Below are 26792 nucleotides of genomic sequence, written 5' to 3'. Positions count from 1 at the left end.
GTCATGAGTGGTGCCATCCCCGGGCTGGTGGTCCTGGGTTCTATAAGAAAGCAAGCTGAAAAAGGCAGAGGAAGTAAGCCAGTAAGCAGCATCCCTCCATGGCTTCTGCATTGGTTCCTGCCTCCAGGTTCCAGCTCTGCTTGAGTTCCTGTCCTAACTTCCTCCAATGATGGACTGTGATCTGGAAGAGTAAGGTCGATTAACCTTTTCCTCCACAACTTGCTTTTTGGTCAGAGTGTTTCTTTCATTGCAGCAATAGAAACCCTAAGAAGACATACAGCAACAGAAATGACACTAGAACAAAGGTCTTACTTATCTCTAAAACAAGGTCATCTTTGTAGGTGCTGAGGACTAGAACTGAAACATACACTTTTGAAGGATACCTATAACACAGAGTAGAGTAGAAAGAGTGAGGGATTTGCTACAGAAAGTACAGTTTGTCTTAATTGCTGTTCTATTCCTGTGAAAAAACACCATGACCAAGGCAATTCTTATATTTTTAAAGCATTAATGGGGCTTGCTTACAGTTTTAGAGGGTCAGTCAGTTATCATCATGGTGGGGAGCATGGCAGTTTGTAGGTAGGCATGGTGCTAGAGAAGGGGCTGACAGTTTTACATCTTGATCCACAGGTAGCAGGCAGACACACATGAAAGAGAGAGAGAGAGAGAGAGAGAGAGAGAGAGATAGAGAGGGAGAGAGGCAGAGACACAGAGAGAGACAGAGACTGGGCCTAATACGGGCTTTTGAAACCTCAAAGCCCACCCCCAGTGACACACTTCCTCCAACAAAGCCACACCTCTTAATCCTTTCCAAACAGTTCATCAACTGGGGACTAGGCATGTACATATGTGAGCCTATGTGGGCCTATGTGGGCCATTCTCATTCAAACCACCTCACACACAATTTAATCTATTTTGACATATATTTTGACTTTTAGAATTTGATCAGCCTTAAATTTTAATTTTTTTTTCTTAAATAGGATGGACAAAGTGAAAATTAGCCAGTGGGTTTATTGTGTAGAGAGAATGAGAGTGTGTTTATGTTAAATTAGTATTATTATAGCTGTGCACATCATACAGGCTGTCAGTATGTTCACACTAAGTTATGCTTCAGTTACAAGAAAATCCAAACAGTACCCGAAACAAGATTTATTTCTCCATCATGAACATGGCTTGCAGAATTAACTCTGCCTCCGTCTTTCTGCACGTCGGGACCCAGATTGAAGACAAGCATCTTCTAGAGGAGACGTGGTACCTGCATGGGTGATGTGAAAACAGGAAATAACACAACCACGCAGGGTCTACAATCTCTGCTCAGAGGTGGCACAAATCACACGTGCTCACATTTCAGTGACTGAAGAACACCACACAACCAAGCTTGATGCCGGTAGTGAGGGCTTTACAGTGCCCCCAGAAGGAAGGCCAGGGGCTGTTCTTAGCTTTAATGTGATGTGCCACAGTTACATTGATACATTTATCAGCTGCCGTGAGACACTTGTACATCTTATTGCACTTTACCAACTTGAATGATCAGAGGATTTTTGAAGACACCTAAAGTCTCAAAGATTTTTTGTGAGTGAAATAATAAAATAACAGGGTCTCTCAGTTACTGTCCTATTGCTATGAAGAGACACCATGACCAAGGGAACGCATATAAAAAGAATGTCATTGGTGGCTTGCTTACAGTTTTAGAGGGTTAGTCATTATAATCATGATGGGAAGCAGATAGTCATGGCTGTGAGCTTTATATCCTGATTCCCAGGCAGGAGAAGGAGAGAGAGACAGACAGACAGACAGAAAGAAAGACTTTAACTGTGGTCCTTACAACTTGGCAACTCCTTAGTCTTTCCCAGTTCTACTAAATGGGCTCTGAGCATTCAAACATATGAGCCTATAGGGACCGTTCTCATTCAAACCACTACACTGACCAAATCAGGAGAGAACCTAAAGTGGAAAATGTAGTGATGTAATTTAACCACATGCAGACAGGTGCCTGGACCTGGGAAGAAGTGGGTGTTGTTGGGATCTTGACCATTTCCATAGAGAGAATGAGTTTATAATTGAACATTGTAAGATATGCAGAAAGACTTTTAAGTAGGGAATTAAATTGGAGCCAGATAATCAAATCAAAAAAAAAAAAAAAAACACCAATATAAAAGTATGGTGGTGCCAGGTGTAGTGGCGCACACCTTTAATCCCAGCACTCGGGAGGCAGACGCAGGTGGATTTCTGAGTTGAAGGCCAGCCTGGTCTACAAAGTGAGTTCCAGGACAGCCAGGGCTACACAGAGAAACCCTGTCCCGAAAAACAAAACAAAACAAACAAACAAACAAAAAATGTGGGGGTAGGAAGGCATGACAGACTAAGAGAAGCCAATGTGAACAAGACAGAAGAAGAGCCTTTAAAGGCAAGGGTCATTGGGGTGTGGTTAGAGGGACTCAGAGAGATGAGTTTGTAAATTTATTTACATGTGACCTGCAGAAGTCTTTGAAAACCCAGGGAAGGGTAATGCAGTGAGCTCTGAGTTCCATTCTCCCTTCAATGGATTCTTTGTGAAGGGCAAGAGTCAGTGGATAAACATCCATCCTTTGTGAAGGGGAAGAGTCAAGTTAGAAGGCTCCCTTTGAGGAAGGAGTCTCTTCTGACAGGCAGAGGAGCAGATAGGGAAAGAATGAAAGGGGAGCGTGCTTGAGGAGTTTCCAAGGTGGAGACACATTCTCTCGGCCTTCCACACATCTGACAGAGTTCTCACAAAAGCAACCAGCATGCAGCTTCTCATCTGCGGGAACTTTAACTCCTCCTACTTATTTTCCAAAGACACCTAAGAGCATCTATCTCTCCATACTCCAGAGTAAAGCCGCTGTTTTGTAACCAGCCTGATGAAGCTGCTGACAGCATACTGGGTGGGTGGAGAGTGGGCAAAAAAAACCCTAAAGAGCTCTAGCTAACTTATGCCTTCCAGGGGGCAGGGAGAGGGAGAGTGCTGTAAGTATTTACAAGAAATACTGTCTCCTGGCACATCATTAGTTAAGCTTCCATCAATGACCTCCCCACACTGAAGTGACACTTTTCAAAAAGCGTGTTTCTCTTGGCCCCTGGTGATGAGAGGGGGCTCTTACTGTATAGCAATGGTCTGCTAGAAACCCGCTCCCTGAAGGAAAGATTGGTAAGGTAGTGGGGAAAGCCCTAAAATGTGGTGAAAGCTTTTGATTACAATAACAGCAGGACTTTTTTTTTTAATCCCCCAGAAGGTTCATCCAAATGGAGCCCTTGTGGTCTACAAACTATGGCAGACCTAGCCCTGGTCTTGCTTACCCTAGCCCCACCCCCTTTTTATAGTACACAAGACCTAGGCTTTTATTGATCATGTGACTTTGGGTACCCTAACCCATTTTTTGATTGATAGGACCACATGCCTTTTCCTAAGGTTTCTGGGAGTTTGGTTAGACTAGTCTGTTCTCAGGACCTCTTCATCACTGAAATCCTGTGCCAAAAAGGAGTAAAAGTCACTTGAATTTCATTTGGAGGGAGGCTGATTCATCAAGTTAACATTTCTTTCAGAGACCCTTTAACAACACCTACTCGCATTTCGTCTGCTCCTTGGGTGAATAGGGCTATTATATCCACCATCGAAACAGGCAGGGACCTGGGTGGGTCTAAAGCTCAGGTCCTATGAGTAGCATTTGACTCTTGTTGAATACTTTTCTTAATCGTAACCAACGGACATCTTCTGTCCTTTTGAAAACAGGGAGAGAAGATCCAATAGACAGGTCTTAGAGTGATGTGTCAGCAGACATTGAGACAAAGAGCTGCTGCATGCTGGAATTATGGATGCACTGTGGTTTGGGATATGGCAGACACTCTGGCCATGTGCGTCTTCTAGATGAAGTGCCTCTGCAGATGCCCAGTCTGCGGCAGGATCAGTAATCATGGGAATGTATGTAAGCACCTGCAACAGACATGCAACCAGTGTGCAGTAGGTTGTTAATGGGTTGGACCAGGTACTCTAGCCTGTCACTGTCAGCTGTGAGTGGCCTTGTCCACTCACCCTAGTATGTCTAGCTAGAGTGACCCATGTAGGACAAGTTTGGGAGGCCACAGAGGGTCCAGGGATGGGAATCTCAGGTCAAATCTCTCCTCCTGATCTTGCCAGAGTTAGTTGAGATTTTGGATAAGCCACACTACCTTGCTAGTCCCGTGCCTGAACGGACTGCCAACTACACACTGCCAGGTGTGTACTAGGAATGCTGGAGGCATCGGAAGCCTACTGGTGAGACTCCAAGGAGAGTCTGAGGGCTAGAGAAGGAGCCAGGGTTGTGGGTATGCTCGCTAGTTTTATGTTAATTCTACACTGCCTACAGTCATTTGGGTGTGTGTGTGGGGGAAACCTCAATTGAGAAAATACCAGATTGTTCTGTAGGCAAGCCTGTAGGACATTTTTTTTAAAATTAACAATTGCTGTAGTAAGGGATAAGCCCACTGTGGGCGGTGCCACCCCCAAGCAGGCTGCCCTGTGTTCTAGTAGCCAGCAATCTGAGAAAACCAGAGAGCATCATTCTCTGGTGGCTTCTACATCAGCTTTCCTCTCCAGGTTTCTGTCCTCCTTATGCTCCGGCCTCACTTCCCTCAGTGATGTGGGACTGTAAGCTGAAATAAACTTTGCTGTGGAAATTGCTTTGGTTCACGGTGTTGTTTTGTTTTGTTTTGTTTTGTTTTGTTTTGTTTTCACAGCAATAGAAACCCTAAGTCCAGGGAGATGACAACCCATGAGGTTTCGCATCCTTTGTTAGGATCACAGCACCCTGACCAGCTCCCTACATGCGAAGAAAGCTCTTTTTTATCTCACTGGTGCCAATGGGCTAGGACAAGGATTCTGGGCTGAAGAAACCAGGTCCCCACATCATAGGTGTAGTGCTTGAGGCACCCCCACGATTCACCTAAGAGACTTCTGGAATGTGTTCTCTTCTTCCAGACACTGCATTCAAATCAAACAAACTCACCAGCTCCGTGCATGTCTGCCTTTCCATGAAACATGATCTGTATGTTTAAACACTCGACTTTCACAGGTGGGCCTGAGAAAACATTCTGCTCTAAGGCTTGAAGGCAAGAATCCTAAACAAATGCTGATGTTTTGGAGAAAACCTGTAATTTGGTTTTCACCCAAATCACTCACTACCACAGTCTGGCAGCCTCGCCTGGGACACACTCCCTATATCCCTGCCAACTCTGCACTGCTAGGCCAGACAAATGAAGCATTCATTAAAGAATATTGTTCCTTAATTCTCCACACTCCCAGCAATGTGAACTTGGACACCTGCTTTCTTCTCTAGGTATCAATTTTTATCAATTGTAAAGTAGATAGCCTAACATCTTCATGCCTGAGCCAATGGAGGATATTCTGAATTGGAGGAAAGACGTTGGGGGGTGGGGGTGGCATGGGGACCTTTGAGAAGACACTAAAGCTTCAACAGCCTCTAGAACATGTTGCAAAGTCACTGGGCCAAATATTTTCCAAACTGTGTGATGTGTAGCTAAGTGATGAGTTATTTAACACCTTTCTATACATGGTCCTCCGTCTCAGGTCAGCTCGGCTTCTTGGTGTTGAGGCAGTCTCTCTCCTTTACTCTGTTCAGCCAGGTCCACCAGGAAGCAGAAGACAGCAAGCAGCATCAGTAAGGACCATCAAAGACAATCAAAGACTTTTTGTGTATTCAAGTTCTATACCCTCCCGCCATATGTACCACATCCATGGAAACCACAAACACACATACATTAAAAAAAAAAACAAAAAAACCCCACAAGGCTGAAAGGTTGATACACACACACACACACACACACACACACACACACACACACACGGTCATATCTCTCCATCCCAAAGGTGTTCTCAAGTTTAGTGAGGACGAAGCAAGTTTTGTAGTTTCCTTTTCCCCTGGTCTACATTGCAGGCTAGTGAATGGCAGTCAGTCGGGGCTCAGGAAGCCCCTGGTTATTTTACCCCATTATTCTTTGAAAAAACACCTGCTAAAGACTGACTGACCCAGTAAAGAACATAATTAAAGTCAGTCAATGTGTCTCCATCTTGTATACAACTTGCGCTCCTCAAGTGGGTCCTTTACACTACCCCCGCAGACCAGGCCAGTCCACACAGCCATTTGCCTTGCTCTTGGTCAACAACCCCTTAAGGGCATAAATTAACAGCAGGCAATCTATGCATCAGGACCCCAGACTTGCTTGAGAGAGGTATTTATTCCCATCTGTTGGCCATTCCTGACTCCACACAGATAACTAGACATCTGTCTGACTCCACAGAGGCAGGCTTGTATTGTCTATTTTTCTCTTGCGCTCTGAGATTTTGTTGTTGAGCCCCCAACCTCTCACCTTCATTGGCTGGGATTCCATTTTTTTTTCTGATAACTTTCTTAGGATGTTTTAATTTGCCCATTTTGGGTTTCTCTGGATTCTGCATTCTTGCAGTTATACTCCAAAGGACTCCAAATTCCCTTCCCTTTTCTTTACATTAGATGTCCTTCTCATTGCTAGGGCGAAAAGCAGTATCCGAGCTGTGTTCAGCCTGCCATTTTGGACTCTTAGTACCCTGGGCCATTCCTGGCTTTAACTGGACTGTAAGAGTGGAACTAATTTCAGATTGCACTTACTTCCAAACTGACCCATCTTCCTACATCTTAACCAGCTGGACTTATCCCAAATCATGATCTATATACTTCTGTGTGTGACTGTCACATCCTCTTCGGCATGCCTCTATCTGTAAAATATAAAATATAATCTGTATGAGTAACTTTAAGAATACATCAGAAGTCTATTCTGTTCCGATCTAGATTTCCCCAGAGACCTTCAGCATTCCAGAAGGCAAGCTGGACAGTCTGGTGAATTCATCTTATTGAACAGGACAGGACAGAGGCTGAGACTCAAGCCAGCTTAGAGCACTTCCACACCCAATGCAGGGATATGAATGGAGACAAGGTTGGATCTCCTCTAAGGTCAAGGATGCAAGCATGGTCACTCCTTCTCTGTGCTTCTGGTTTTTTTCCAGACTAAGTCTTCTTACCTAGTCCCCAACCCCCATCATTGCCATCTGCTCTTGCATGGCTGACATTCTCTGGGTTGCTGTTGCTTCTTTTCTCATTCCCTGTGTGTGTGCAAGATGGAATTCAGGTAAGGGAAGAAGTGGAACTGTCTAGAGCAGCAAGTCTCACCTGTATGTTGAGACTCCGGAAAGCAATCTGAGATGCCTGAAAACCTGTGCTGGTTCGGGGGTCCCCGGGCCTGCTACGAGTCTGAGGCTGGGTTCATGGAGTTCTCTGACTCTTGGACATCCAGGTGCCACTGGGAGTCATGGAAGAACAGAGCATAGAGTCTGGGCTGCCAGCTGAGGAAAGCATCTAGCCCCGGGCCAGGAAAAGTGGAGATATGGCTTATCCCAGCATTTAATGTCCTTAGCTTGGCGGATGCAGGCTTGGTGGTATTTGTGGCTAAGAGCACAGAGAGACCTTCTACAGGAGAGTTAAGCTGCTGTCCTATAGTCGAATGCCTTCTCCATGGCTCCCTACGGCTGATCTCGATGAAAGAGACAGGCCGTGGTTCTAAACAGTTTCTTTGTTGTTCATGGCAGAAAATGGATGCATATCATACCATACCCACTTCTTGGAGTAGACCTGAGATTAAATACCTTTTGCAGGGAAGAATGTCTGGGAAGAGAAGTTTATTGGTTAAGCCCTCTGGGCCTTTAGCTACCTTATTAGTATGGAGAACTCTGTTTTGGGCTTACGTGACCCTAGGACATATTTCTTTTATGTGAGAAGCATGGCATGTGTTCCAGGTCAGGAATCTGGCAGGGAACAGGGAGTCGCCTAAGTCTCAGATGTGTGCCCACCGAGTCTGGAGTTTCAACCTGCTCTACCTTACCAAGCTTCCTGGCGTGGTTTTACACCCCACAGTTGAGAAGGAGGAAGGAAAGTAATCTCCTGGTTGGGGGACACCACAGCAGGAGGAACTGTATTAAAAGGGCGGCAGCGTCAGGAAGGCTGAGAGCCATTGCTCTGGGTCACACACTGCTTAATGTGTTTAGTTCCCTCCCTCCCTCCCTCCCTCCCTCCCTCCCTCCCTCTCTTTCACCGTTCACTTCCTCATTCCTTTTTTCCTTTCTCCTTCAGTCATTTTAGTGGTAAATGAAGCAGAATTTCCTTATGTTTTTGATTCCCCAGTGACTGATGGCGTTTGCCATCTTTTCATGTGCTTTTGGATATTTGATAACTTCATAAGAGAACTGTCTATTTAAATCCTTGTTGCCTTTAAAAATTAGATTGTCTTTTTAAATTTTTAGCTCTAGGAGTTCATTATATATTCTGTATATAATTTTTATGAGATATATGATTTATAATCCAGGCTGTGAGTTACCTTTTGACTTTTAGGTGGAATGTCTTGAGGTACATGCTAAATGTGAATAAAGTCTTATTTATCAGTTTTTTAAAAAATCACCATTTATACTTTTTCTGACATATTTGAGAAGTCATTGTCTAACCCCAAATCACAAAGATATTGCCTGTATTTTCTTCTAAGGGATTTATACATTTAACTCTATCCAGGTTTGTGAATCATTGTGAACTTAAAGTAACCATAACGATTAGAGTTTATTCTTAGGGTCTCAATTTTCTTCCGTGTGTGTGTGTGTGTGTATTCTTCTGCAAGGATCTTGATATTATGAATGCCATGAGACTTTGTATTTGGGTTTAAGGGCAGTATGTATATGCCTTCCAACTTCATTTTTTTTAAAGTTTGTTTTGGTTGTTCTGAGTTTTCATATGAATTCAGAATGCGCTGGTCAGTTTACGCCCTACCTCCAAAATATAAGGTGCGCCAATCAGAATCCAATAGGGATCATACTGAATTTGTAGATAAACTGGAAGGATATGTTAATAAATCTTTGATGTCCATAGTGAAAATTCTGGAGTTTTGGTTTCTTTAAAAAAACACAAAAATAGAAATGTACTTTTGTTTTAATCCCAGGTGTGAGATATGGGGCCGCTTAAGACTGTCCATAGCAGCCATGATGTTAGAACATACCATGTTCTAGCAGGGGTGTGATTTCGCCAGCTGCAGATAGTTTCTGTGACCGAGTGATGCTTGAAATTCTGAGGACTTTTCAGAGAGTCTATAAATGCTAGGGTCCCAAGAAAAGCAGTGGGTTGTTTGTTGTTGGTTGTGATTTGTTAGGTAGTTGCACAAAGAAAAAGAAAGAAGAAATTAGATAATCTGATCAAACTTGCCCCATGGAACTCAACACCCCCTGTCAGCAGGAAGTAATCTAATGATTGATAGCATCACCTCCTTCCCGACCCCTGACTTTATTCAGGGATCTCTTATGTTTCCTCTCTATCTGTTTTCTTTTTCTGTCATATCTAGTGTTAGGGAGTTGAAGGGGTGAAAGAAAAGGGGGTGAAGAGGGTGGAAGAAAGAAGAGCCTACATAGTAACCAATGCCAGCTACAAATGTCTGTCCATTTCTTCCAAGTTTCCACCAACAATACTCTGTAGTTTTTCCTGTGCTAGTCTTGCATTTTCTGGGTTAAATATGCCTACATATATTTATATCTTTTGATGTTGTGAGGAAATTATTTCCCTAATTTCATTTTTATAACATACAAAATACAAGTAATCTAGTGTGGATATTGTGTCTTGCTACCTTCATGAATCTCTAAATTAATTCAAATATTCTTGTAGATTTCTTTTTCAGCATTTTAAGCATAAGAACATGTTTTCTACAAATGAAAACAGGTACTTCTTCCTCTCTAGTCTTGATCTTTAGAGGCACCTGGGGAATTTCGTGAGATACTTGTGGAGGACAGACCTTGTGTGTAGAGAAGATAACTAGCTAGCCTGATATCATGTAGCCAGGGAGTGGGCACATCAGGGTTGGAACAGGGAACCAGCCCACCCCATCTGTGTATTTTTACAGTTCCACTTCCCACGGGGAGGGGCATCCTCAGGAGACAATGTTCTATGTCTTCTGGGCCTGTGTTCTCCAGCATTCTGACCGTCTTCCTTTGTTACAAGAAGACAGATTCAAGCAAGCAAGGCACAGAATGCACATTTTCAGAGTGTGTACTACACTGTGCCATGCTAAGTACCATATACATTCAAATACAGCCGTCACAGGAACCGTGTAGGGCAGTAACAATAATTCTCACGTTGCAGATGGGGAAACCGCAGCCTAGAGATACAGAGTTGCTTGTCCATGATGACAGAGCTTATGTGTGGAAAAGGTGACGGCACAAAATCCTATCCTCCCTCCCTCCCTCCCTCCCTCCCTCCCTCCCTCCCTCCCTCCCTCCCGTGTGACATCATGTGGCTTTTCCTTTCTGGTTCCCAGGACAGGATTTACTGGGCAACACTCTTCTAAGCATCCCTCCTTCAGACAGAGATCTCATAGCTGCCTGCCCACTCAGATACTCGCAGTGCAAGAGTCCATGGCTTTCCAAGCTTCCTGCAGACGAAGCAACCTCCTGGATCCCTCTGTTTTAAACCCTCCTTTGTGTGCCTCAATGGACAATGTGAACAATAAGCACGGCTGGTGTTGAGTATAAAAGAGATGATTCAACCCCAGACACTCAGCTGCTTATTCCAAATGGGCAAGGCTGTACAACTGTGGGAAATGGCTTAAACAGGCCTCTTTTGATAATCCACATCTGGGACACTGACCCAGACCACCGAGATGCAGCTTTAGGCTAGTTGCTTCTATCTGCATTTGATCATGGGGACGTAGGGATGGCACAACGCTGCAGTCAGAGCAGCACGGGGCCTGCTCTACTGCCCACTCTGCCTGCCTCACACTCTCTGACACTTTGTAGAACCTCAATAACTGCCTCTGATTAAAGGCTACATCTGTTTATCTATTTATTTACTTACTTACTTACTTAATGTATGTGTATATGTGGTGTGTGTGTGTGTCTATGTGTGTGTATGGTAAGAGGGGTGTGTGTTTGTGTATGTGTGGTGTGTGTGTAATGTGTGTTGTGGTGTGATGTATGTGATTAGTATGTGTGTGTGTGTGTGTGGTGTCTGGGTGTGTATATGGTGTGTGTGTGTATATGGTGTATGTGTGTTTGTATATGTGTGTGTGTGTGTGTGTGTGTGGTATGTGTGTGTACATATAGTATGTGGGGATGTGTAGTGTGTGTGTGTGATGTATGTGTAGTGTATATTATGTGTGTGTATTTGTATGTGTGTGGTATGTAGTATGTGTGTGTATTTGTGTGTGTGTGTATATATGGTGTGTGTGTGGGGTGTGTGGTGTGTGTGTGTGTGTGTATATATGGTGTGTGTGTGGGGTGTGTGGTGTGTGTGTGTGTGTGTGTATGGTGTGTGGGAGGTGTGGTGTGTGTGTGTTTGGATCAGGAGTCAGATCTCCCCTTTCACCACGGGGTCCTGGGGATTGAACTCAGGCCATTCTGCCTGTTGTGAGTGCCTTTAGCAGCAGCTGTGTTCCCTTGCTTGCTATCTCGGTTTTATTTTAAAGCCATTTGTAACTGCTTCACCCCAAACAGACCGTTTCGTTTTTAGTTGCTCTTTCCCCATACCCAGCCCTGAGAAAGCTCTTGCTACCCATCCATTACGGAGATAATTTCAGCTGAAGAAAAGTCTAAAGGAATGTGGCTGAAAGTCACCCCAGGCACAGCTGTGTGTGAGCCTCTTTGCCACCTTCTCCACAGTGCTAGCCCACACTCAGCCCAGGAAGCATTGTGGGTTCTCAAAGCAGGAATGGATGTAATTAGGTGTTTTTGCAAACCCTTTCCAAATGTCATAAACAGCAAGTAGGCATGGATGCCCCACAGTTTACCTTTATGGAAAATTCCAGATTGCTGAGTAGCCCAGCACTTGGGAGCTTTAAAACAGTCTTTCATGTAACCCAAGAGATGTAACCCTTTGGGAGTTCAAACTGGTTATAACCTGGAGCCTAGGAAAATCCTGAGCACTAGTGAGCAGTGCCCTGAGGTGTGTGGCATGACGTAGAGAGAGAATGTTCTGCGTTAGCTCAGCTCTTCCGGGTGGTTCTTGGTCAGCAGGAGAGTATGAAATTTTAATAATACATAATAAAAACCCATACCTCTTCCCAGACAAGACTGCCTCATGTTTTCCTTTAGCCATACTTTCTATTGTTTCAGCTGACTGAAATCCAGCCACTTTCTTCTGCTGCTCCCTGTCTCCATTCACACGGCAGTCTTGGGCTTTAAACTGGTTGCCTCTTTGTCCCTTGAAAGAAGCTCTTGCGAAGAGAGTCATGGTGGACTAGAAGCAGGAGACAGGTTCTAGTCTGGGCTATGGAAATACACAAATTTTGTTTGCTTAAAACAAAATAAAAACGCCGGGTGTGGTGGCTCATGCCATTAATCCCAGCACTTGGGAGGCAGAGGCAGACAAATTTCTGAGTTCGAGGCCAGCCTGGTCTATAGAGTGAGTTCCAGGACAGCCAGGGCTACACAGAAAAACCCTGTCTCAAAAAACTTAAATACATATATACATACATACAAAAGTCACTTCAGATGCCTGTTTATTTCCTAAACCAATAAGGGGCTTGAAATCCAAGGCATACATGCAAAGGCTACTGCCCAGCTCGTTTTTAATCTTGATCCTTTGTGGTCTGTTTCCTTTTAGAAACTTCTGACCTTTGCTCACGCCAATAAATAGCTTCCCGTTTGGCCCCGTGACTACACCCCTCTTCACATCCATCACTCCGCTGAGCACCAACCTCAGCACATAAATCTACATGGCTGGACATTTACCTCTCAAGACATAAATTTAGTCTGAATGCACCCTCTTCTACCAGCTTGGCTTGAGGTAGAATTTGTGGGCTTAGAAACGTAGGCCGGAAATCTCTATTTAAAACTATGTCCTTCATTATCAATTTCCCTGAGGAGCAAAGTTGAATCCTGTTTTAGGAAATATGGAATGGGCCCTGTTACGGCCAACCCCAGTTCACTATAGAAAAACCCGTCACTTAGAGCCAAGGCTGCGAAGCAAGAGTCGGCGCGGAAAGGACCCCTTGATGTACACACGAGGAACTATTTATTTTACCACCTCCAGTTTACTTCCCCAGGCACGGTCTCAGCGGTAACGCTGGTAACCCAAGACCAAGAGGGTACTGTGGTGGAAGACAGATGGACAAGAGGGTACTGTGGTGGAAGACAGATGGACAAGAGGGTACTGTGGTGGAAGACAGATGGACAGTTCAGGAAGCTGAGTGTCAATACATTTGCTGACACACTCGCTTAGCTGCCGTTTGCCTCCCTAGAGTCTTCCTGTTTCTATCACATTTGAAGTAGCCAGGCCCATGAGGCCAGGGTCTGACCTCTGCAAGGAAAGCAGAGGCCTTCATCACACAAGGACTTGAGTAAAGGGCTGGAGAGATGGCTCAGTGGTCAATAACACTGACTGCCCTTCTAGAGGTCCTGAGTTCAATTCCCAGCAACCAACCACATGGTGGCTCACAACCATCTGTAATGGGATCCAATGCCCTTCTGGTGTGTCTGAAGATAACAACAGTGTACGGTCCTCAGCTCTGAAAAGAAAAAAAAAAAGAGTTGTATTTTCACGGGCCTGCGAGATTACCATTTGACTTCACAGTTGTGGACTCAGAATCTTCATTAAAAATACGCTTCTACCTACATAATTATGGGTGATGTTTTCTGACTCTTTTCTTACCAGAACTGCTTTGTTTTCAAACTAAACTGTTCTGAAATTTTCAGCCATCTGGAACAGTTGGAATCAGTTTTCTTTCTGTATTTTTGGTTTTATTTTTATTTGGGGTCTTAAATATATTTATTTAGTATTATTACTTTCTCTCTCCCTCTGTGTGTGTGTGTGTGTGTGTGTGTGTGTGTGTAAGAGAGAGAGAGAGAGAATAGTGAAGAAATTACCTCCCTAGCATAAAACACAAACCTAGGTCAATATTTGATCTGACTAAGTAGAGTTGGGTTGATATTTTAAGAAAATGTTTGCTTTCTAAGTCTTGAAATTTACCCCACAGAAGCCAACCTCAGACCATATTTTCTTAAGGAGACACCATTAGGAAAGGCTTAAGACCCTGCTTCCAGAATTGAAACATAAACACAGGAATAAAAACAAAAGACCACTGGGATTTGCTCCCCCAGTTCTAAGTAACACAGTCTCCTATGATGACGCTTTGTGAGTGTGGGCTTCTTTAAAGATGGTTTAAACTGTAACACGATATCCCTGCTCCCAGGATGACTAATTCTAGTATCTAATAATCAAATTTTACTGAAGAGTGCAATGCTCTGTCGGAACAGGGGCTTGGTCTTCAACTTTGTATTCCTGCTGCTATACAAGTTCTAATCAACTATTCATTCATTCATTCATTCACTCACTCATTCATTCATTCTTCATTATATGAGTCCTTGCTATGCCGACATAATGGGTGGTCATTCATTTATGCAAAATTTATCTATTATCTTATACAGAACTAGAAATATACTCTTCTAGGCTCTGTCTATACATATGAACTAAGCAGGGCTAAGTGTCTAGCACCAGAAAACTTACAGTCTTATAAAATGCTAAACACAAACATTGTAATATCGCTGGGTAATCTATTTGGTGGGGACAGTTAGAATGGAGGTGGCGGGGGAGCAGCAGCAGGAATGACCAGAGAGAGCATTCTCCACAGCGCCTTAGTGAGATTTTTGAGCAGAGGGATTTAGGGAAGGAAGAGAGCTGATCAGGCAGCTATCCGGAACCATGAGTGAAAAATGCATCTGGTATACCTGCCCTACTGGAGAATATCATGGCTTAGTAACTGAATGCTATAGGGTGTCCTTGTTTGCTTTTGTGATTGTGTGGTTGACAGAGAGTTTTAGCCTAAAGACTTCCCAACACATCTACTGTATAGGGGACTGTCACAGGTCCTTCAGTTCTAGTGTGAGTTTGCTAAAGTCTCGGCAACAAATTAGTACAAGCTGTGTCTGTGAGCATGCATGCACGTGTGTTAAGCAACAACAACAACAATAACAACAACACCCCAGAAATTTCTTCTCTCACATGTCAGGAAGCCAAGAAGACTACCATCAAAGCTTGCTTCCCTCCAAGTGCTTGGAGGAAGACTGTTCTGTGCCTCTCCCAGTTGGGGCGCAGTCGAGATTGCATAGCATTGTTTGACTTGTAGACTTGTTGCTCCACTGCCTGCCCCCATCGACACCTGGCCTTCTCCCTTTTGAGAGCTATTAGGGTGCACTGGATAATCGAAGAGTCTATTGTGATCCCGTCTTTTCAAAAATTAGTTTTCAGCCAGGCATGGTGTTACTTGCTTTTTGTGAGCGCCAGACTAGCCAGCAGGAACAACGCCACAACAGGATCCTTCTGCACACGTTTATTGGGAGAGCTTGATTGCAGAAGCGAAAAGACCCTGAGCCCAGAACTGGCTGCTGCTTATATAGGCCTAGGAGAGGTGTGCCTCACACCTGATTGGTTATGCTCTCAGTACCTCATTAACATACCTCATTTACATATCTACACCCGATTGGTTATGCATTCAGTACCTCATCTACATGCCCCAGGCCAGGCAGTGACTCGGCAAAAAACTCTACTGCATATGCGCACATTGGTTGTTTACCCAAACTTATAGGTGGTGGCCAGCGGTAGCCAGTGCCACCTTGCAATGGCATATATGGCTTCCCACACTTTTTTTTTTTTTTTTTTTTTTTTGGTTTTTCGAGACAGGGTTTCTCTGTGTAGAACTTAAGGCAGAGGCAGAGGCAGAGGCAGAGGCAGAGGCAGAGGCAGAGGCAAAGGCATCTCCGTAAGTTCGAGATAGACTGGTCTACATAATGAGGTTCATGTCAGCCATCCAGTCTAAAAAAAAATAAAATCAGTTTTTAAAAAGTTATGTACAAAGTTGAGTTTTGTTTTCACATTTTCATTCACTCTTTATCTTCATTTTCCAAGTCTTTCCCAAACCTTCAGGCCTCGCCTTTCACTGGTCTCTTCCCTCTTTTGTACTCATGACCCAGTGTCTTTTTTTTTTTTTTTTTTTTTTTTTTTTCCGAGACAGGGTTTCTCTGTGTAGCCCTGGCTGTCCTGGCACTCACTTTGTAGACCAGGCTGACCTCGAACTCAGAAATCCGCCTGCCTCTGCCTCCCAAGTGCTGGGACTAAAGGCGTGTACCACCACGCCCGGCTAGGACCCAGTGTCTTACTACTTTCCTTCTATTCTTTTTTTTCCTGTCTCTTCTTAAGATAGTTCTTTTTCTTATCTGATAGTTCCTTCTAGTGTATGTATACTATACTAATATAGTATATATTAGTATATATACTAATATACTAATGTTCTATTAATATATAGATATACTATCATATATAATAATCTAATAATATTTCAATATTATTCTAATACTACTAATAATATACTAGTTTATATAGCATATAGTATACTAATATACTATACTAATTGTCTTAGGGTCTTACTGCTGTGAACAGACATCATTACCAAGGTAACTCTTCTAAGGACAACATTTAATTGGGGCTGGCTTACAGGTTCAGAGGGTCAGTGCATTATCGTCAAGGCAGGAACATGGCAGCATCCAGGCTGGCATGGTGCAGGAGGAGCTTAGAGTTCTTCTACATCTTCATCTGAAGGCTGCTAGCAGAATACTGGCTTCCAGACAGCTAGGAGGAGGGTCTGAATCTCATGCCCACTGTGACACACCTACTCCAACAGGGCCACACCTTCTAATAGTGCCACACCCTGAGCCAGGCATATACAAACCATCACAGTAATATAGCATACTAAGTACCTATTCTAATGTATATATATATTAAAATCCAGGATCCTCATCTGAGAGCATGTATGCAGTACCCCCACCCTACCTGCTGAGTCCATTTTGGAGCTGTCTGAGTGTACCATCTACCTGAGCACGGATAGCCTCTCATAGCCCAAATCCCTGAACCAAACTGACTGCCCCTCCCCCAGCAGCCATCAGTTACCAGTGCTTCCTCAGATGAGGGCAGAGCTTCATGAGCCCTGCCCCGATGCACGCTGGGATCACAGCTGGCACTTCCCTAACGTGTCTGTCAATGGTGGGACATATCTATACTTGTGGTATTCTAATGTAATCTGCTCCATTAATTCTGCAACAGCTAGCAGCTGAGGGTGGAGGTGATGGCCAGGGTCTCACTGTGGAGTCACAATAACAAAAAGTCGGGGGGGGGGTGGAGTTTAAAACAGCTAGTCCAAAATCATCAAAATCAAGTCATCCAAAATCAAGAACAGAAAGGAAAGGATGCATGCATGTCTGTGATCAGCTGGCTCACTTTCTCTGCTTCTGTACAGTTCAGGATCTAAATCCAGATGGTGGTACCACCTACAATGGCTGGGTCTTCACATCAAAATTGATGGAGTCAAGACATCCCTCACTGCCGTGCGTGCCCCCAGGCCAACCTGATCCAGAGAGTCTCTCGTTGAGACAGTCTTTTCTGGAGTGATTCTAGACTGTATCAGATAGTGGACAGTTACAGTACACATAGCGCATGCGTGCGGGAGAATGCGCGCAACCGGAAATAGAATATGGGTGAGACAAAGCACACTCGGAGAGACGAACGCTGCAGATTTATAACTGTGTGTGTGGGGGGGGTGGGTGTGGGTGTGTAGGTCATGAAACTAGTAAGGGCATCATGGGAGGAGGAAAAAGAGAAATAAAGGAAAAAGAGAAATAAAAGAGAGAATAATAGAAAATATGTGCTATAGAAGCAGAAAGGAGGCCATCTTTGGGGCAAAGGGAGCCAGCCGTGGTGGGATATTTATAGTTTCCTTGTATTTTCTTGTTCCATAGACCTGGGTTAATCGCCCTTATAACTTCTTCAGTTGCCCTGAAAACGTCTCAGTCAACTTTGCAGAGTTTTTATAGACCTCACCAGTGCAAGAGTACCCAAGATATGAACACCTGTTCCTCATGACGCAGTGGCCCCATCCTGTCGGTGCTCCCGAGTGCTCTGATCCTTGGCAAAGACAATACGCTGTGCCCCGTGGCCCCAGGGAGAGGCAGGGCTTCCTGAAACCGAAAAGCCCCAGCTTTTGTGTCAGAATGGCTTCTGTTGTCTTAAAGAGCAAACCAGTCAACTTCTCTGTGTTTCTTTCTGCTCACAGGTTTTAAAAGAGCAAAATCATTATGCTTATTGCAAGAGGGTTAGTGGGGAAACTATAAAATAATTCTGAGTGTTTACTTGCGTGTGTGTCTAGGAACCATGTGTGTGACTAGTGTCTGGGAGGTCAGAAGAGGACATAAGATCCTCTAGAATTGAAGTTGTGGATGGTTGTGAGCCACCATGAAGGTGCTGGGAACTGAACCCTGGTCCTCTGGAAGAGCAGCCAGTGTTCTTAAGCACTGAGCCATTTCGTCAGTGCCTGTTCTGCACTTCTAATCCCAGGCCCTTTGCTTGGGTGACACAGTTTTCTTTCCATGTTTGAGGATGAGAACACAGACTACCTTTGTTGAGAGAGAGAGAGAGAGAGAGAGAGAGAGAGAGAGAGAGAGAGAGAGAGAGAGAGAGAGAGAGTCCTATCTCTCAATAGCCTCAACCGAGAACTCGTCTCAAGCTTCCTAGTCTTTGGTAGATTTTCTGGACCACATGTTAACAGCTCATAAGCTCTCGGTCTAATGAGGATTTTGCTCCTGCCCAGTTGTGATAAAAAAATGCTCTCCTCTAGAACAGTAGACATAAATGAAACTGCATGAAACAAAGAAAGGAGACCTGGAAAGTATATCCAAAAGTTTGGGAGAAAGTGCCGAGCCCAGTGGATCCAAGAGGCTTCAATGTGTTGCCCAGCGATGTTTTGGGTGGATCATTTATATCTCTGAACTCAGAGAAGCAATGGTTTCAGCTTCAAAGTCATCATGGAATGGAGTTAGCCGAGTTAGCACAGGTATTAATTACCCACCCTTCCTTTTAAGATGAAGAAACCAGGAGTCCTGCAAGGTTATTGGTAAAACTGGGGTGCACTGTGGGTCTCCTTCAGTGCACAGCTTCAGGCTTGTGCAGTTACACACTTCATGACAGGGTTCAAAGACCACAGTGAACACCGTTCTCCCCACTTCAGGTCTCCCAACTGTATGAACGCATAGAGTGGTAAAGTCAAGTGCATACATAGACTTCATCTTAAAATTCACATCTGAGAGCTAAGAGGTGGAGGTCGGTACTAGGCAGGGGAGATGCTTCCACGGCGCGATTGAAGTTTTGAGTTGCATCTCCAGTAGTTCTGAAAAAAAAAAAAAAACAACAGTATGAAATACTGTAAAACACCAGGGGACTTGGAATTAAGTGTAAATTATTTCTGGTCCTGGCTTTACCACTTAATAGTGGGGAAATAGAACTTATTTCACCCAAGTCTTATTGTCTGGCATGTAAAATATCCACTCCAAAAGTCTGCCATTAAGTAATAAGGTCATTCTGGAAATCTCTCAGCACAGAGCCTGGCACGGAGTGAAGGTTGCCGCTATTACCATTATTATTAGGTGTGTCCCTAGCACATAGCATCTTGAATATTTCGTTAGCTTGGAACAGGGTTGACTCATTAGTGTATCATATGTTTTTTGTTGGTTTGCTTTTTGTTTGTTTGTTTGGTATTGATTGATTGATTGATTGATTGATTGATTGATTGAGGTGATCCATGGATTGGTTGATAACCTATATTATTTCCATATCAGAGTTTGGGACATCTTCTGGAAGCTTTTGAGCTGGGTAGAGCTGTCCCTTTAGACTGTTCACTTTAGTTGTTTATCCGCATTCCTGACTCAGCTTTTCACTAGAGTATGGTTCCCACACACCTATCTTCTCCAGAGTTATGAGAACTCAGTAGATGGCCAGCGTAGGCCCTCCTCATACCTTCTTCTTGCTGTCTGGGCACTTCCCACATGATCCCTAGATTTTCCATTCTTGTGCTGGCTGGGCATTTTCTACACAATCCCTAGATGGCATTTTCCAGTATTGCACTGTCTGGGCATTTCTCACAGGATCCCTAGGTGGCATTTTCCAGTCTTGACTATCAGACCCTCTAAGCTGGGGCCTTGCCACCTCCCCTTTTTTATGCTTTTCACAGTACCTGACACCATGCTTTGAAAATAGTCAACACTACAGGAATGAGCAGGTGACTAAAGCAGACTGTCCCTAACGACCTTCTTAACATTCACTCTACCTTTTGAGAATTCGTCCCAGGTTTGCCTACTGCCGTATCAGGGAAACTCCAGGAACACGTTCAGATCTTCCAATTTCACTGCCTGAATCCTTTGGGAGAATAGTAAAACCCTGCAGTAAAATGCCAAGTGCCAGCTGTATACAGACAAAAGATCTGTGTCATTAAGGTGAGGCTCTGGTGCCCTTATGAGCATCAAATCCAATCGTCCGCCCTTAGCAAGCCTGCCTGCCTTAGAGAGGGATTGGAAACCTGCCTTGTCTACAATATACCCACAGTGACTGGCACACACTAATTAAATCAGACTGTGTCTAACAGTGTTGAGTATCTGTGTTTATAAATCTCATCTTTGATATTTCTTCTCTTTTGGTAGACATACAGAAGAAAAATCATGAGACCCTAGAGTTCAATGAATATTTTTAAGATCCTTGATAAACACTGTCCAGCCACTCCTTGGGGAGGGGGACATGCATGTATACACACTTCCTCAAGCAAACTAGTTTCACTGCCTTCTTGGATCCTGGGGTGTTCAACCTAAAGCTTGAAAGACCACAGAATTAAAGCAAGATTACATTACTTTTTATTTAACCATTTCAATTCCATCAAGACCCCATAGCCATTCGTTTGTAGAAGCCTTTAGTGGGGATCTTAGTGAGGGTTTTACACCACCATGACCAAGGCAACTCTTAAAAAGGACAACATTTAATTGGGTCTGGCTTACAGGTTCAGAAGTTCAGTCCATCATCATCAAGGTGGGAACATGGCAGCATCCAGGCAGGTATGGTGCTGGAGGAGCTGAGACTTCTACACCTTCATCTGAAGGCAATAGGAGAAGACTGGCTTCCAGGCAGCTAGCGCTAGGGTATTAAAGCCCACACCCACAGTGCCACACCTACCCCAACAGGGCCACACCTCCTAATAGTGGCACTCCCTGGCCCAAGTATATACAAACCATCACAGTGGGTGTTATGATAGAGGGGGGACACCCTCAGGGGCCTCAACTCAAGTCAAGCAGATGGGGTGGACAGAACCCACGTAGTTCTGAGAGTGGAGTCAGACACTTCTCATTTCCTTGAATGCTTACCCCTGGTCCCAGTCACACCGCCCTGATCCAGTCTCCTGGCTTCTATCCTAGCCTTTTTCAACTCACTCCATACAGTTTCGAGGAAACCACTCAGGCCTCTACTGATGCGAGGAATGCAACCATCCCGAGGTCTCCGCGGAGAGGGGAGGCAGATAACTCAACACAGTCAGAAACAAAGGTTCAATCTTGAGACAGTGTTAGGAGAGAGCCGTGCTCAAGACAGAAAGGGTTAGGACAAAGCCTCGGGTTTAATTTCTCTCATGTCTAAGAGATTAGGGTCCAGAAACAAGAAGTTTTCCCCAACCAAACATCTACCAACCCAAGAAGACTCAGGCAGTGTCTTCCTTGAAGGAGAATCATTGGATGTCTCCCTTCATATGTAGAATAAAGCTATGCATCCACATAGTGGCTCGTTGCTCGGTCAGCCTCTCTCATGGCATCTCCCTTGTTTCCTACCTTGCCAGACTCTCCTTGTCTTCCAATGTGCCGAGCTCTCTTTCCTCCAAGGAAGATGTTTTTCCCTACTTGATTTCAGTGTGGCAGCCTCAGGAGCATCGCAAGACGGACACTGTTGTGTGATCCCTGTCTTCTAAGATACCTCTTCAGACATCTAAAGCCACACCCTAGTGCAGGCTCTTAACGTCTCAGCTCTACTTTCTGAATTTGTCTTCCCAGGTAATTTACATCTTTTTAACTGTTATCTCAGTCCACTGGTCTCTCTTGCTTATTGCTTCATCCCAGAACCTCAAAATGTACCTAATACATGGGTAGGTTAGAAGAAAATCACTGTGGTGTTATGACAATGGCTCAATCTGTAAAGCACTTGTCACATACGCACAAGAACCTGCATTTAAGACTTTTAAAAAGAGTCAGAAAACCTTACCTAGATGGGTCAGATGTCACTTAGGAACGGTGGTCTGTCTTGCTGACTATAACTATGTTTTACTCCCTCAACCCTAACCCTTTAGTATGAAGACAGGCACAGACCATGTTTATGATAACGTCAGAATTTTCTTTAAGAAAATATTTCAGCATGGGAAGAAAGACATGTGAAGTCAGGACACAATGGTGTGCCCTGTAGCTATCACTGTGTAAGAGGAATCTGGGAGCTGAGGATGTGAATCGGACTCCACCCTGCCCAGGACTCACCTTGCTACATCCCATGTCTCCTGTTCTCTCCTGTTAGCTCCCTTGATGTAGCCTGAACAGCCCTTCCAGGGAGCACCTTCCAGGAAGTGTGTTTATACTAGGACTGTTTCTTAACTTGACTACCAAAAGGAGACTAGGCGTGAGTAACTCACAGACAAGGCTTTATCCCAGCCAGCCTGGATCCCTGAGCATCTGTCACTGTGGTCATGGGTGAGACACCGTCCTTGGACCAGTTAAGACTAGATGCAAATACTTTGCCCCTCATCTCAGCCCAAGGTGGCCCTGCAAGGCACTGAGTGTACTCCAGGTGAGATGTGAGAGGAATATCCCAGGGAGTGGTCGGAAGTACTTCAAGAGGGAGAAACTGTGTTGGAGACCAGTGCTCACCACCGTGACCATACAGGGTTGGGGTAAAGAGAAGATGGCGACCTAACCAAGAACAGGAATGAAAGCAAGGAAGGAAAGGAGCGATGGAGTGAAAAATGATAAAACATAAATATGAATTTAAAGGCCTGGAAAAGAGAGCCAAGTCCAGTAAGGACTAGGGTGCTTGGTGGTGGTCTGTGAGAATGAAGACTCAGAAAAAATGACCAGTAAAATATTCATCCTGTCCTACGTGGCTTCCAGAGCCATCCGTGTCAGAATTCCTGACATGTTTAGTATAGTCCAAAGCAGATCTAAGAATGCCATGGAGCTTGGAGAGTGTTCAAGACACACAATGAAAAGGCGTTGCTTGGCACACTAGTGCGCCTACATCAGTGAGGGTAGCAGAGATTATCTTTACCACCACTAGAGGGCAGTGTCAGGCCAGGCATTTCTCATGTCCTAGGCAGGCGTTTTCTCAGCTGTGTTGAATGTTCTTTGGTCAATTACTTGGTCAATTATTGAGTCTACCCGGCACTCCTTGCCGATCCTTTTAGCTTCACCTGACTGTTCAGAGTAAAGTATGGGTAGTAATGTTTCTTTGATTTGTCCTTAAGGAGATGGGAAAGTAAATATCATATAAAAAAATACACAGCCCATCACCAACCCTTCCTAGACACCATTTAAAGGGACGGCACTGCTCAATAAGGCAGTCCTTTCACGGAGATGTAGCCATCCACATGCACTTACCAGTGGCCTGTGTTATCCCGGGCACTGAACAATCTCCATTTAAGCTTGGCGGAAGGCTTGATGGTATCCAACTTTCAAATAAGGAATCAGGGCGGAGGGTGTAGGTCAGTGGCAGAGTCATTGCTTGAGCAAGTTCCTGGGTTCCTTGGAACTTAAAAAATGGGAGGGGGGAACGAAAGCGAAAAGCAGAGAAGAGAAACAAACCCCAAAAAGCTTCGCAGACGGGAAAACTGAAGCTTGGTGAAGCTTGGTGGGTCAAGTTCACAGATTGGAAAACTGAAGCTCGGTGAAGCTCGGTGGGTCAAGTGAGGTCCAGGGCTAGTGGGGAGTAGGGATGGAATGTCAGCTTTCGTCTGTCATTATCCAAAAGGATTGTAAGGCCACAGCTCACTCACAGGTCCCGAACTCCTGTTCTCACATTTCCTGGTGCTGCCTTGGAAACTAAAACATCAATAAAACTGACCAACAAACACACACACAGACACCCACATGCACACACACCCTCCCCCCCACTCACACACACGCAAGTGGTGTGGAGCCCTTGAACTGAAATTATCAGTATGACAAAGAGATTCTTCTCACAGCTAGCAGAGTGCTGATTTGCTCATTGAGTGTAGTCTTTCTTTCCTGAGGCAAATGATCTTTCAGCACAGCACCCAAGGAGCACAATACACCCAGATTGTTAAGCAGGACCTGTGTCTATTCCAGCTTCACCTGTTTATAGTCTGATCACTGACTGGGACATTTAAGCTGTGGCTATAATAGCGACATTAGCTACAGGAGAGCTGTTCACCCCTGACTACAGAAAGAGACTGGTCTGACTTAATGGAAGTGTCTGGACTGAGGCTGTGAGCTTAGGCAGGCCAGCAAAATCTAGCATCAACAAACTAAATGACTCACATTGGCAAAAACTGAGCTTCCAATAGGCCAATGAGATGGCTGAGTGTATCTGCCGCTAGCTAAGCCTAGTCACTTGAGTTCAATCCCTGGGCCTAACATGGTGGAAGGAAAGAACTGACTCTAGCAAGTCCTCTGACTGCCACATGCGCCTCATGTACACACACACACACACACACACACACACACACACACACACACACTAATGGTAATCAAAGAACTTTCTTTAAAAGTATGTAGGATAAAACAAATCTGGACGATAACTAAAGCTCTACATGCTTTTATTTAACAAAATATCAGAAGCCCAGGATCTGGAGACTTGCTCTAAAGCTGCAGGACCAAGTTCCCTGATCCAACCACACAGGGAAAAGGAAGAAATCAGCCCAAATCTGGGCGGCACTGCTCCCCTTAGCATGCTAAAAATGCTCAGAATTCAAGGGGCACTGGTCAGTGTCCTTCCCAAATCACGAGAAACAGCTAACCAAGACTGACCTTTGTTTCCGCCACACCCTGCCTGGGAATTAGAAGCAAGTTAACCCAAGAAACAGCTATCCTTCTCGCAGGGGCGTGATAGAGTGCTCCAACAGCTATAGAGACACTAACGTCTTCACCTTGGAGAGGTGACATCAGTAGGTAGAGACTTTGGGGATGATCAGGCGAGGAAGGCAAAGCTCCCATAGTGTTCTCATGAAAGAAAGAAAGGACCAAGAGAGATGCCCACTCCAGTCCCCAGTGCCACCTCCCCTGCACACCCTTTCCTCTGTGTGAGGTTGGTGTAGGAACATTGTGAGTACCCACCTTCTCTGCACCCTGAATCTGTTGCCTCCGCTCTTGAATTTCTCAGCCACCGGAACTGTGAGATACCTATCTCAGCCCCCCTTCCTCTTCTCCTCCCAGTTCCACCCTTACAATTCCCTCCCCACATTGCCCCTTCTCCTTCTCCGCAGAGAAGTGAAGTCCACCTTAGGTACCACCCCATCCTGGGGGCATGTAGTCCCAGCAGGTCTAGGCACATCCTCTCCCACTGAGACCCAACTAGGCAGGCCAAGTAGAGGGAGAATGGGATCCAACGGCAGGGAACAGATACTGAGACAGCCCCTGCTCTACTTGCTAGGGGACCCACATGAAGAGCAAGCTACACATTTGCCACAAATGTGTGGAGAGTCCAGGTCTAGCTCCTGTATGCTAACTGGTTGGTTACCCAGCCCAGGCTCTGTGACCCTCCATGGCTTGGTTCCAGGCTAGTTAGTTCTGTGGGTCTTCCTGTGGTGTCCTTGACCCCTTAGACTTGCTCACGTCTATCCCTCACTCTTCTACAAGACTCCTGGGGCTCTGCCTGCTGTTTGGCTGTGGGTCTCTTCATCTGCCTCCATCCACTGCTGGATGAAGCCTCTCGGGAGACACAGTTATGCTAGGTTCCTGTTGGCAAGGATAGCAGAGTATCATTAATCATGTTAGGGTTAGTTCTCACCCATGGAATGGGTCTCAAGCTGGGGCAGCCATTGGATGGCTGTTCCCACAGTCTGCTTCATCTTTATACTGCACATTTTGTAGCTGAGACAAGTTTTAATAAATAATAAACAACACATTTCTTCCCCTTGCTTCTCTCTATAAAAGGAGGAGAAGGGCACACTGATCGTCTGGTTTACAATACTTGATTGGAGTTATTGCTAGGATGCACTCCTGGGAGCTGGCTCTGATGGATCGCTTGCACTTTCTAGCACTGGGGGTTACTTGGGTGGTGATCTGGAATCTGATCACTGGGTCTTCTAGCGATCACCCATGGACCGATTACAAGTTTGACTGCAGAAAGTGGCTTGGATCCAAGACCTATCTGTACCTTGTTCTTCATTAATTAACCCCCCTATGCTTACTACTGGCTACTGCTCCAGGCCACACAGCTGGAGAACTGCCCTGGGCACGAAGACTCCTGTCCCCAGGAAGAAAGAGAACAGAAGAGAGGACTCCCATCTCCTGCAGTCCTGGCAGTATTGTGAGATGTCTTTGAGTCTAAGTCTGAGGAACCTGATGTCCCTGGGGGGAAGAAAGAGCAGTTGGGCCAGTAAGAGAGTATGCTGGGAGCCTTGCCACAGGAGAAGCTGAGAGGTGAGCCTTCATGGGACAGGTGTTGCCCGAGTTCCACCTACTGGAGAGGTGTCAAAATAAAATAGTTTCCCCGCCCAACCCTTTACTGTTACTTAAGAAGGTACTAAAAGGTCCAAGGAAACCTTTTCTTTTTCCACTCACGGTAATGAACTCAGTGGATTTCTGAGTTTTCACAGAGATCACAGTGGCTTTTATTGTCTGAAAACTGTTTTCAGCTCTTCCTTCCCTTCCT

The 26792-nt window shown here is 44.9% G+C and overlaps 1 protein-coding gene and 1 long non-coding RNA gene across 3 annotated transcripts in view; one reads left to right on the top strand and one right to left on the bottom strand.

Moving 5' to 3' along the window:
* Enpp6 (ectonucleotide pyrophosphatase/phosphodiesterase 6) overlaps positions 1–26792 on the top strand; it is a 103996-nt gene that overhangs the window by 6107 nt on the left and 71097 nt on the right. The gene's annotated exons all lie outside the window — the stretch shown is intronic.
* LOC110300470 (uncharacterized) lies at positions 1195–12323 on the bottom strand. Of its 2 annotated transcripts, XR_002378576.2 has the most exons (4): positions 12124–12323; positions 6660–6766; positions 5555–5625; positions 1195–1255 (listed from the first exon to the last, which is right to left on the bottom strand). It is a non-coding gene; the product is annotated as an uncharacterized LOC110300470 (long non-coding RNA). The 2 variants fall into 2 exon arrangements; XR_002378575.2 differs by lacking the exon at positions 1195–1255 and having other exon boundaries at positions 5431–5625.

The sequence above is a fragment of the Mus caroli genome, unplaced genomic scaffold (genome assembly GCF_978045245.1).
Source record: "Mus caroli unplaced genomic scaffold, Mus_caroli_1 scaffold_10, whole genome shotgun sequence".
Lineage (NCBI taxonomy): Eukaryota > Metazoa > Chordata > Mammalia > Rodentia > Muridae > Mus > Mus caroli.
The sequence above is the reverse complement of the archived record's forward strand: the minus strand, read 5'-3'. Positions and strand labels throughout refer to the sequence as shown.